The sequence below is a fragment of the Rhinopithecus roxellana genome, chromosome 4 (assembly GCF_007565055.1).
Source record: "Rhinopithecus roxellana isolate Shanxi Qingling chromosome 4, ASM756505v1, whole genome shotgun sequence".
Taxonomy (NCBI): Eukaryota; Metazoa; Chordata; class Mammalia; order Primates; family Cercopithecidae; genus Rhinopithecus; species Rhinopithecus roxellana.
The window spans coordinates 69,545,865-69,556,444 of record NC_044552.1 but is presented as its reverse complement, the minus strand read 5'-3'; the positions used below and the strand labels follow the sequence as shown (position 1 = coordinate 69,556,444).

The following is a 10,580-nucleotide window of genomic DNA, read 5'->3' as shown; positions in this document are numbered from 1 at the left end:
ATCCGCCCACCTCGGCCTCCAAAGTGCTGGGATTACAGGCGTGAGCCACCCCGCCCGGCCGCTCCTAGGTATAATTTTTATGATAATATTTAGGCTCACTTCTGAGTAACCTTGTGACCAACTGGAAGGCCTTAGCTAATAATTATAATCAAATTTCTTTTGGCTCCTTGCTAATTTGTTTCACTGGTAGTCTGGTGTTTCTCTTACAAGTATATTTATTCCTACTTTATTTTTACCTGTTCATCTCGAAGCAGCGTTGTAGAGTGACTGCTAGAACCCCATATGTAAATAGTAAAACTGTGAAAAAGCTTAGAAATATTTAACTCTGACGATCTCTAAGGAGGGAAATAGACTTTAAGTGCTGTGTACTTTCATTGGCTTGGATCAAAGATTAAAAGCAAACCTGAGTCTCTTGGCCAATTGTTTAATGGCAGCCACTTCTGAGGGATCTGCAGGGGAAGTCTGAGAAGCGGCTGAAACATTTCCCTCTGCCTCCTTGCTTAATCTAATTTCAGTGTTTCCAGAGATCTCTACCAGCTTCTGCCCCCAGGAAGCAAGCCTCAATTTCTTATTCTGATTACCATACGTCAGCGTATTCGGCCTCGTTTCCACTTCTTCTTAGTGCTCACTAGAACTCCCAGAACAGTCATCACGATCCTGCAGAGGTAGTTCCACCTGTCACACTCTTGGGCCTTCAAACAGCTTGAGGACTGAGGAATATTTTCCCGGAATCATTTTTAAATGAATTGGAAGTAGCACTGCACATCAGTGAGTAAGTTCAAGTCAGAGGTGACAAGAACATCTCTATAACCCTTTTCCCCATTCTATTGCAGCTCTAATAGGCTTAACATCGTAGTGGAGAGAGGCACTTGATGTATGTGTGGACAAGCAGTTTAGTGACAGAGAACCCAAATCACAGGGACTTGTTCTGTTTAAGGTGGGAGATAATGACCAATGTACTTTTTTAAAAAGCCAAGCAGGTGAATCAGCTGTTTTGGCATATTTCCAAAATACCTCTTTCAAAACCCACCAGTTTCCTTGTATAAGTAAAATAGGGCCCCAAGCATTTTATCAAGTGGGAATGTGTGACAAGGACTAGGACAAATCAGCTCTGCCATAAAAGCTTTTTTGTTCTCAGACTTGACACAGATCAGACTTCATCACCTCAATAATGTTCCCAGCCATATCCCACAGGAGGAAGGTAGCCTTGATTTCACTTGGATTTTCTTTTTCTTTGTCCTTAATTCTTAGACTGAGCTTACAAAATTGGGCACACATGAGCAGATCTCTCTAAATAAAGCATTGTGAACTGGAGATCTGATAGCATTTGCTTCCCCCTTAAGCTCCGTTTTAAAAGCTACTTATGATTGATTAGTCACTTACAAATATCTAAAACTGTGGGATAGTGCTACATTAATATACGGTTGATATGTACAGTTTGTAAGTATTCACTTACGAGTATATCAGAAAATGATGTTCTCTGAAATGGATTTTTCTACCTGAAATGCTTCTAACAATTTTAAGAAGAAATCATTTTCTAATGTGCTATATATTTTTCCACTATGTAAATTGTGCTGAACATAACTTTTTCTTAGTGACTCAGATCTATCATTTATTGTTTGCTTCTTATACTGAGAGATTCTAGGCTTTTATAGTCATTCCTTCATTCTTTTTATGAGTTTTCTCGATTCCAGTTTGGCTCTTGTGACTTCCGACTGTCCCATTTACTTGTGAAATACTGCTGCTTTATTTTACACAGTTATGCTTAAGGTTCTTTTTTTTTTTTTTTACCCCCTCTCATCTCTTCTCCTTTACAGGTTCCAGCCACTCTGATGCCTTCATTTACACCCTGAGCTCTAGGCTCATGGGCCCACTTGACTGGACACAGGTGCTTGGATGACCTGCAGGCATCCCATGTGTCCCTCAGTGAACTGTCATTTGTCCCCAACTACAACCTACTCCTGAGTCATTCTCCCTGTGAATAGCAGCATCACCCACAAAGCTGCGCAGAGAGAAAAGCCAGGTGGCCATTCCTGACCACACTCTTTCTCACCCCTGCATCTAATCAGTCACCAAACCTTGCTTTTCACCGACCCCCACAGCCACTATAGTTGATGGCATCTTCTTGCTTCAAGGTGATTTGGACAGCTGTCTCTGTTCTCCCTGCCTCCCCGCCTTGCCTCTCTGCAGCACTTTCTCCACCCTTCTGCCAAAGCGCTCTGGCCTTCACTTTCTCTGGACTTACCATGCACATTGCCTTTCTTCCTGTTACCAGGGATAAAAGGTCGATGCTGTTGCCAGAGGCCCACCCCTGCCATTTGGGCATTAGATCCTGCCCCTTATCATCTACAAGGGACCTTGCCCCCATCGTTATCCTCAGCCTTAGCTGATTGTCACGTGTTCCTTCTCTGCTGCGGTGTGTACAGACATGCTCTAGTTTATCCCACCTCTAGAAGTTCTCTCTAGATATTCCTTAACCTCCTCCAGCTACCAGCCCATTTGTCTGCTCCCCATTACACAAAAAAACTTCCTGAAAGAGTTGTCTGTGGTCACTGCCTCCACTTCCTCCCCTTCCTGCTCTCAGTCCAGCTCCTTGCCCCAGTGCTGCGCTGGAACTGCTATTAAGGTTGCCAGTGCCCTCCTTGGTGCCAGATCTTACTTTATCCTCTGTTACTTGCCCTCCCAGCAATGTTTGGCACAATGGAACCCCAACCCCCACCTCCTGAAACACTGTGGCTTCCAAGATACCTTCGACCTCACTGGCCAGTTTGCCTGTTTCTTGTGCCAGCCCCTCCCCTGGCCAGCCTCTCAACATCAGTGTCCAGTAGCTCCTACTTAGACTCTTCTGTCCTCAGCCCCTTGAGTCTTTCGTCCAGTCCCTGCCATGTTAAAACAAACAGTACAATCTGATGCCATCCAGAGATATAGCCCCAGTCCTGACCTTCAGATTGGCCTCTCAGCTTCGTATTGTGCGCCCTCACAAGTATGTCACAAAGGCGTGTCACATGACCCATGTCCCATCTAGAGTGTTTGATTTCCTCACTTTGTTCCCAACTTGCTCCTCCCTTGGTTTTCCCCATTTCATAAATGCCACCATCATCCCATCCTTCCACTTCAAACCAAAAACTTCGATGAGAATCCTCTTAGATTCTCTCATTTCCCTTCATTCCCTTCATCTGATGCATGCAAGTCCTGCTTGTCAGCTCTGCTGCTGAACATGGCCTACCTCCTTCATCTCTCCCCATCCATTCCTCTCTTGCCTAGTGTTTTAAGTTGCCTGTCCAGTTTCCCGGCCTCTTCCTTATTCCCTTAGAATTTTTTTCTCCACATAGCAGCCAGAGATATTTTTAAAATGTAAGTCAGATCATGCTCCTTCCTTCTTTAAAACCCTTCAGTGGCTTCCTGTTGAAGAAGGTTTACATGATGTAGCCCCACCAACCTCACTGACCTCATCTTGAGCCACCACAATTGCCCACCTCATCTGTCCCCACTGCACTCCAGCCCTGCCAGCCTTCTTATTCCTTCAGCACACAGGCCTGTTCCTGCCTAGGGCCTTTATTCTAGCTTTGCCTAGGAAACTCCTTCCCCCGGTCCTTGTATCACTGGCTCTTTGCTGCTGTCCAGGGTTTCAACTCAAACTTAATTCACCTCCTCAGAGCAGCTTCACCAGATGTCTTCATTCCCACCACCCAGTTACTCTCTGAAATTATCCTATTTTCTTTTCTTTGTAGCACCTATTGCAAAATGAGATGATATTGACTATTGTCTTGTTTTATCAGTCTTCACAAAAAGAATGTAAATTCTGAGAGTAGAGACTTTTATCTTGGTCGTTATATCCTCGCACCTGTAACAGTGCCTAATGCATTGTAGGTGTTTAGTAAGTATTTATTGAATGCAATCTGATCACATCACTTCTACCATTTCATTTCAGTGGCTGTCTCTCTCTCTCTCTTTTTCTTTTCTTTCTTTTTTTTTTTTTTTTTTTTTCTGACAGAGTCTCTCTCTGTCACCCAGGCTGGGGTGCAGTGGCACAATCTTGGCTCACTGAAACCTCTGCCTCCTGGGTTCAACAATTTTCCTGCCTCAGCCTCCTAAGTAGCTGGACTACAGGCGTGCACCATCACACTCGACTGATTTTGGTATTTTTTGTAGAGACGGGGTTTCACCATGTTGGCCAGGCTGGTCTGGAATGCCTGAACTCAAGTGATCCACCTGCCTCGGCCTCCTGAGGTTTTTGGATCAAAACAGGTGTAAGTCACCACCCCCGGCCTAATGAATTTTAATTTCTTTGCTTTCCATGTTTTATGCCACATTATAAGTTTTCCTTTTTAATGATTAACACAAGTGGCTCTTTTACATTGCATCAAAAATTATGTATAAGATGCTTTCAAAGAACAAAAATGTGATTGGGATTATTTATTAGAAGAGCTTGCCAATTCATTTCATATTTAAATACCATAAACAGGAAGTTGATCCCAGCATTGCTCTTTGAATTGACTTTTTGCCTTTATTCTATCCTTTGTGGCCCTCTGTCTTTCCTCCAGTTTTCCCAGTATTGCTGACAAAGTGAAATATTTTCATGTGCTGGGATTTGCAGAGACCCCCACATGAGAATTACTGAGCAATAGAATTAGAGCCCACTTATTTATTTTGAAACTACAATTTGCATTCTATGATTTTTCAAATCACAAAGAAGACTTTCAAAATAATTGTGTTTATATAATGTTCCCCTTGCATGCTGGTGAGTTTATGGCCTATTTCAGATCAGCTTATAATAATTAACACTGCTTTCATTGTATCCCTTTTCCCCCCTTAAACCAAGGGTTTTGTGTGTTGATTATTTTTTAAAGGTTTCCAAAGAACAAAACATTTTAAATAACTTTAAAGGATAAAAATAGTCTTTCTGCCACTGCATATTTGTTCTCATGCATTTCTAACACTGTAATAGGTTTTTGTATTTGTTTTGTTTTTTAATGTTTTAACTTGGTAAAAGTGGGTATTGGCTTTGAAAGTAGCCACAAAATCTGGTAGCATATCCAAAGCTTTACTTGAAATATATGCATCAACTTTCTGAAGATGCCCCAGTGGGTGCCACTTTTACTTACCCTCATTTTACTTACCCTCATTTTCAGAACTCTCTCTAAGGTCTGTAGCGCCACCTTTCTGTCACTCTCACCTTTTAGCCCACTCTCCAGCCTTACTCACTCAGCTCTATGGCTACTCACTCTTTTCTACTACATTTACCACATCCCTATTCATGTGCCCAGCTCTGTTCTAGAGGACAGGAATATGCTGGTAAATAAAAGGTGATCCTTCTTGCAGTGGCACATTCATAAGTATTTTACATTTAATTGTGTGTGATAAATCCTATAATGGAGAGAGGTACAAAGTACAGTGATGAAATAGGCTTTTAGAAAGCCAGTTCTGCTTAGGGGACTGGCAAAGATTGGTGAGAGAATGGAATATCAGAACTGGACTCCCAGAGAGGAAAAGGAGGATTTGAGAGCTGGGTGTGAGTCCAGGTGAAAGGAATAGTGACTTAGTGGCAACCGTTCTTGGCCCAGGGACTTGATACTTGTTTTCATTTCCTGCTTCCTCCCTCCTAAGTGGTACAACCAAAAGTACTGAGGTGTAATCCTGCCATTAGCTATAATACTGTACTGTGGTTTGAATAGATCATTTGAGTCAGGTTTTCAATTCAGAAGGAATAATGAGCCAGCTAAGATAGGAAGTCACTAGGGAGCTGTCTAGCTATACTTGGCTTTCCACATCTTTGAGTAGACCTAAATCTGCTCTGGAGGTCACATACATCTCTTTGTCTTTGTTAGTGCTTTCCTTTTTTATCTCAAGACTTATTGTAAATAAAAAAGCTGCTTTGTTTGGTGTGTTTTTATTTTGAACAGTTTTTTTCCCCCTCAAGGTTGATTTAATTGTGGCTAAGGGGAAAAACTGAAGAGGCAGCTATTATAGAGATTGTATTTCTGAAGAGGTTCAAATTCTAGAAAGAAAATGACTATAGAAAGTAGCCATGCAGCAAAGAGTCTTTATGTCCTTGAATTTCATGTTCAAGAACACTTATCTTGGAAAATGACTTGACTGGTGAAAGGAATCATTACAGGTGGATGGGGGGAACAGGCACCAGGTTAAAACATTTCAAGTTATGACCGAGATAAAAGAAATGACAGCTATCAAAAGTTGTTGCTTTTAAAGGATTCCTGTAAAACACTGGCCACCATTAAATAAAGATGACCCTTTTAAAACTGCAGTTTTTAATTTGACAAATGTTAACCATAAATCTGACCACCAGTGCTAAGAGGATTCATGTACCTAGTGCTCTTACTATTTGGTGTGTCATGGAGTTTGTGGCTCTGTCATCTGAACAGGGTATGTGATCCCTACTGATAGGGAAAACACAGCCAGGAGGTCACCCTGAAACAGGATGTCAGGAACTCAGCTGATGGCACACCTTTCCCACCCTCACCAAGTCCTTTGCTTATTGTTCCCCTCCTCCTGGACTGCCTTTTTTCTTCTTTTGTTGAGACGGAGTCTCGCTCTGTCACCCAGGCTGGAGTGCAGTGTCATAAACTCGGCTCACTGCAACATCCGCCTCCTGGGTTCAAGCAGTTCTCGTGCCTCAGCCTCCTGAGTAGCTGGAACCATAGGCACACACCACCACGCCCGGCTAATTTTTGTATTTTTAGTAGAAATGGGGTTTCACTATGTTGGCCAGGCTGGTCTTGAACTTCTGACCTCAAGTGATCCATGAACCTCAGCCTCCAAATTGCTGGGATTACAGGTGTGAGCCACTGCGCCCAGCCCTGGACTGCCTTTCAATGGCACAAATAAAAATAGCTTTTAGGCCAGGCACGTTGGCTTACGCCTGTAATCCCAACACTTTGGGAGGCCGAGATGGGTGGACTTGAGGTCAAGAGTTAGAGACCAGCCTGACCAATATGGTGAAACCCCGTCTCTTCTAAAAATACAAAAATTAGCCAGGTGTGGTGGCAGGTACCTGTAATCCCAGCTACTCGGGAGGCTGAGACAGGAGAATGGCTTGAACCTGGGAGGCGGAGGTTGCAGTGAGCTGAGACCATGCCATTGCACCTGGACAACAGAGCAAGACTCCATCTCAAAAAGAAAAAAGAAAAGAAAAGAATAGCTTTTCAAGTCCAAATATAAAGTATTCGTTTTGTCAGCATTCAATATTCTAAAACAAATCTTTTTTTTTGCTGATCTTGAGGAGCTACATGTACCAAGGGGTCCCATTCCAGAAGAGCACACTGCTTTTAAATAACAAGAGGGAGAGCTTTTGAGGAACCATTACGTGGTCAGAATGCTGTTTATAAGTGAGGAAAAAGTACCATCATTTTTATCGGAGCTTTTGTAATTTACTGGGCTTATTAGAGTATGCATTTCATCAGATGTGAAGTTGACACCTGCTCAGAAATTTTAAGGGAATTTAGTTCTTAAGATTGCCCAGAGAAATGCAGAACAAGTAAGGCATACTGATGCCACATTGTACTAGATCATTTATTTCACTACTTTGGTCAATAATCTGGTTTATGCATTGGTTGAAATTTGCCATTTTAAGGACATTTAAGAGATATTGTCATTTTAATTGAGGGCTACATTGCCAACTTCCTACCTGAGAAGTCGTTTTTCTTCGGGAAGCACAATCAAAGGCTTTCCTCTGGCATGAGAAAGGAATAGCATTCTCGCCTGGTGAGCTTTTAGTGATGGAATGACTCCCAGCCGGCCCCTACCCTGCTCAGTCTCCTGCTGGCTGTCCCAGTGTGGGTCCTGGCCGGGACTGGCACCAAGGCAGTGGGATCCTTTATAAATAAGCCTCCAGTGCCATACACCAGATAGCAGGAGCCCACTTCTGGGACACTGGGAGATGGTGCAGGCAGCCACCCGTACGCAAAGCACAGCGCCCTATCCTTCCCGGCAGGGTCATGGTTCAGAAGATGTAACCTGATTTTCATCTGTAGTTAATAGAAGCATTTTTCCTTGGCATTCGTACTAAAAATAGAAAACTAGTAATTTCAGGGATCTGGGTTAACCTCTTAAGCATGTCTGCTATCGATGAGAATACTTTGTTTTTTTGTTTGTTTGTTTATTTGTTTGTTTTTTTGAGACGGAGTCTCGCTCTGTCACCCAGGCTGGAGTGCAGTGGCCGGATCTCAGCTCACTGCAAGCTCCGCCTCCCGGGTTCACGCCATTCTCCTGCCTCAGCCTCCCTAGTAGCTGGGATTACAGGCGCCCGCCAGGTCGCCCGGCTAGTTTTTTGTATTTTTAGTAGAGACGGGGTTTCACCATGTTAGCCAGGATGGCCTCGATCTCCTGACCTCGTGATCCGCCCGTCTCGGCCTCCCACCTCGTGATCCGCCCGTCTCGGCCTCCCAAAGTGCTGGGATTACAGGCTTGAGCCACCGCGCCCGGCCGAGAATACTCTTTGTAAAACTAACTCCAGAAATCACTTGCTAGAGAAGCGGCCCTTCACCGCCTTAGTCTGAGCACCCACGGAAAGCATGTGTTGGAGGCTCTGGCAAGGCCCGCGCAGCCGCAGTAGAGGGCCAGGGAGTGGGTCGTGCGCACCCGCCACAGAGGGCTGAAGGTGCTGCTGCTAACAGCTCTCTTGGCGTTGCAATGTCCTGGTCAGCAGTTTTTTTTCCATTCTCTCCCTCCACTTCTTGAGTGAGCAGCCATGAGTGGGACTGTGCCTGTTGTGCGGGCCAGAGAGTGAGTGAGTTCAGCAGGAGCGAATTTCCTGTGCCTGGGGATGGCCCTGTGACCCCATCAGGCACCGTGCGTGCCGCTCAAGGGTGCCTGGCTCTTCACCCCCTTGAGCAACATGGCGACTGTGAAGAGTGAGCTTACTGAGCACTTCACTTCCAAGGAGCGCGTTCATCGCAGTAAGGTCTCCATCGTAGGAACTGGATCGGTGGGCATGGCCTGCCCTATCAGCATCTTATTAAAAGGCTTGAGTGATGAACTTGCCATTGTGGATCCTGATGAAGGCAAACTGAAGGGTGAGACGGTGGATCTTCAAAATGGCAGCCCTTTCATGAAAATGCCAAGTACTGTTTGTAGCAAAGATTACCTTGTCACAGCAAACTCTAGCCTAGTGATTGTCACAGCAGGAGCACACCAAGAAAAGGGAGAAACGCGCCTTAATTTAGTCCAGTGAAATGTGGCCATCTTCAAGTTAATGATTTCCGGTATTGTCCAGTACAGCCCCCTCTACAAGCTGATTATTGTTTACAATCCACTGGATGTCTTAACTTATGTAGCCTAGAAGTTGAGTGCATTTCCCAAAAACCGTGTTATGGGAAGCGGCTGTAATCTGGGTACTGCTCGTTTTCATTTCTTGATTGGACAAAAGCTCGGTATCCACTCTGAAAGCTGCCGCGGATGGATCCTCAGAGAGCATGGAGACTCAAGTGTTCCTGTGTGGAGTGGAGTGAACATAGCTGGTGTCCCTTTGAAGGATCTGGACTCTGATATAGGAACCGATAAAGATCCTGAGCAATGGAAAAATGTCCACAAAGAAGTGATTGCTAGTGCCTATGAGATTATTAAAATGAATACTTCTTGCACCATTGGCCTATCTGTAGCTGATTTAACAGAAAGTATTTTGAAGAATCTTAGGAGAACACATCCAGTCTCCACCATCATTAAGGGTCTCTATGAAATAGATGAAGAAGTATTCCTCAGTATTCCTTGTATCCTGGGAGAGAATGGTATTACCAACCTTATAAAGATAAAGCTGACCCCTGAAGAGGAGGCCCACCTGAAAGAGTGCAAAAACACTTTGGGAAATTCAGAAGGAGCTGAAGCTTTAAAGTTGTCTAAAACTACCATTCTGAAATTATTGAAGAGATCATAGATACAGGATTATATATCAAAATTTTGAATAAACGTAAATTCCTAAAAGATGGAAATAGGAAAGTGGGTAGAGTGACTTTCCTATTTATTTAGTCCTCCAGCTCTTCTATTTAGCATCCAGGTGCTGCATGATACTTACTTACAATTCCTAAAGAAAGTGTTTTTGGTACCCCGATGTAGCAGCACTTGCCTTGTTATATATGTAGTTGGCATTGGTTCCCAAAAAGTAGGATGTAAGTATTTATTGTGTTCTAGAAATTCTGATTATTTTCATTAGATATATGCTATTTCTTCTTGCTGGCTTATACCTATGTTCATTTATATGCTGTAAAAAAAAGTGGTCACTTCCTCTACAATGTAATAAAGGTATGTACATACAAGTTTTTTTTTATAATGGATCCATCTTGAGACCACCTTCATTTCCTCTGGGACAGACTTTCAGCTGGGTCATTAAAAAGGCATGAAGTGGGGACTACAGCTGCATATTGGATGTGTGTGTACATGCGCACACGCGTGTATGTGTGCACACCAGTAAAGCAGGATCATTCGGTTAAGATATGAAAATAGTGATCTGATGGTAGCTGTTATAAAATGTTTAATGCAATAATGCAGAAAGCTTTTAGAAAGAGGCTTGACACTCAGAGGTGTTATAGTTACTGTTGTTTGTTTGGCAGGGAAAGGAAACTTCCCTA

At 43.5% G+C, this 10,580-nt stretch overlaps 1 pseudogene; it reads left to right on the top strand.

Annotated features, from left to right (window-relative positions):
- The first annotated feature begins 8,401 nt into the window (after positions 1-8,401).
- Positions 8,402-9,845, top strand: LOC104676667 (annotated as a pseudogene).
- The last annotated feature ends 735 nt before the right edge of the window (positions 9,846-10,580 follow it).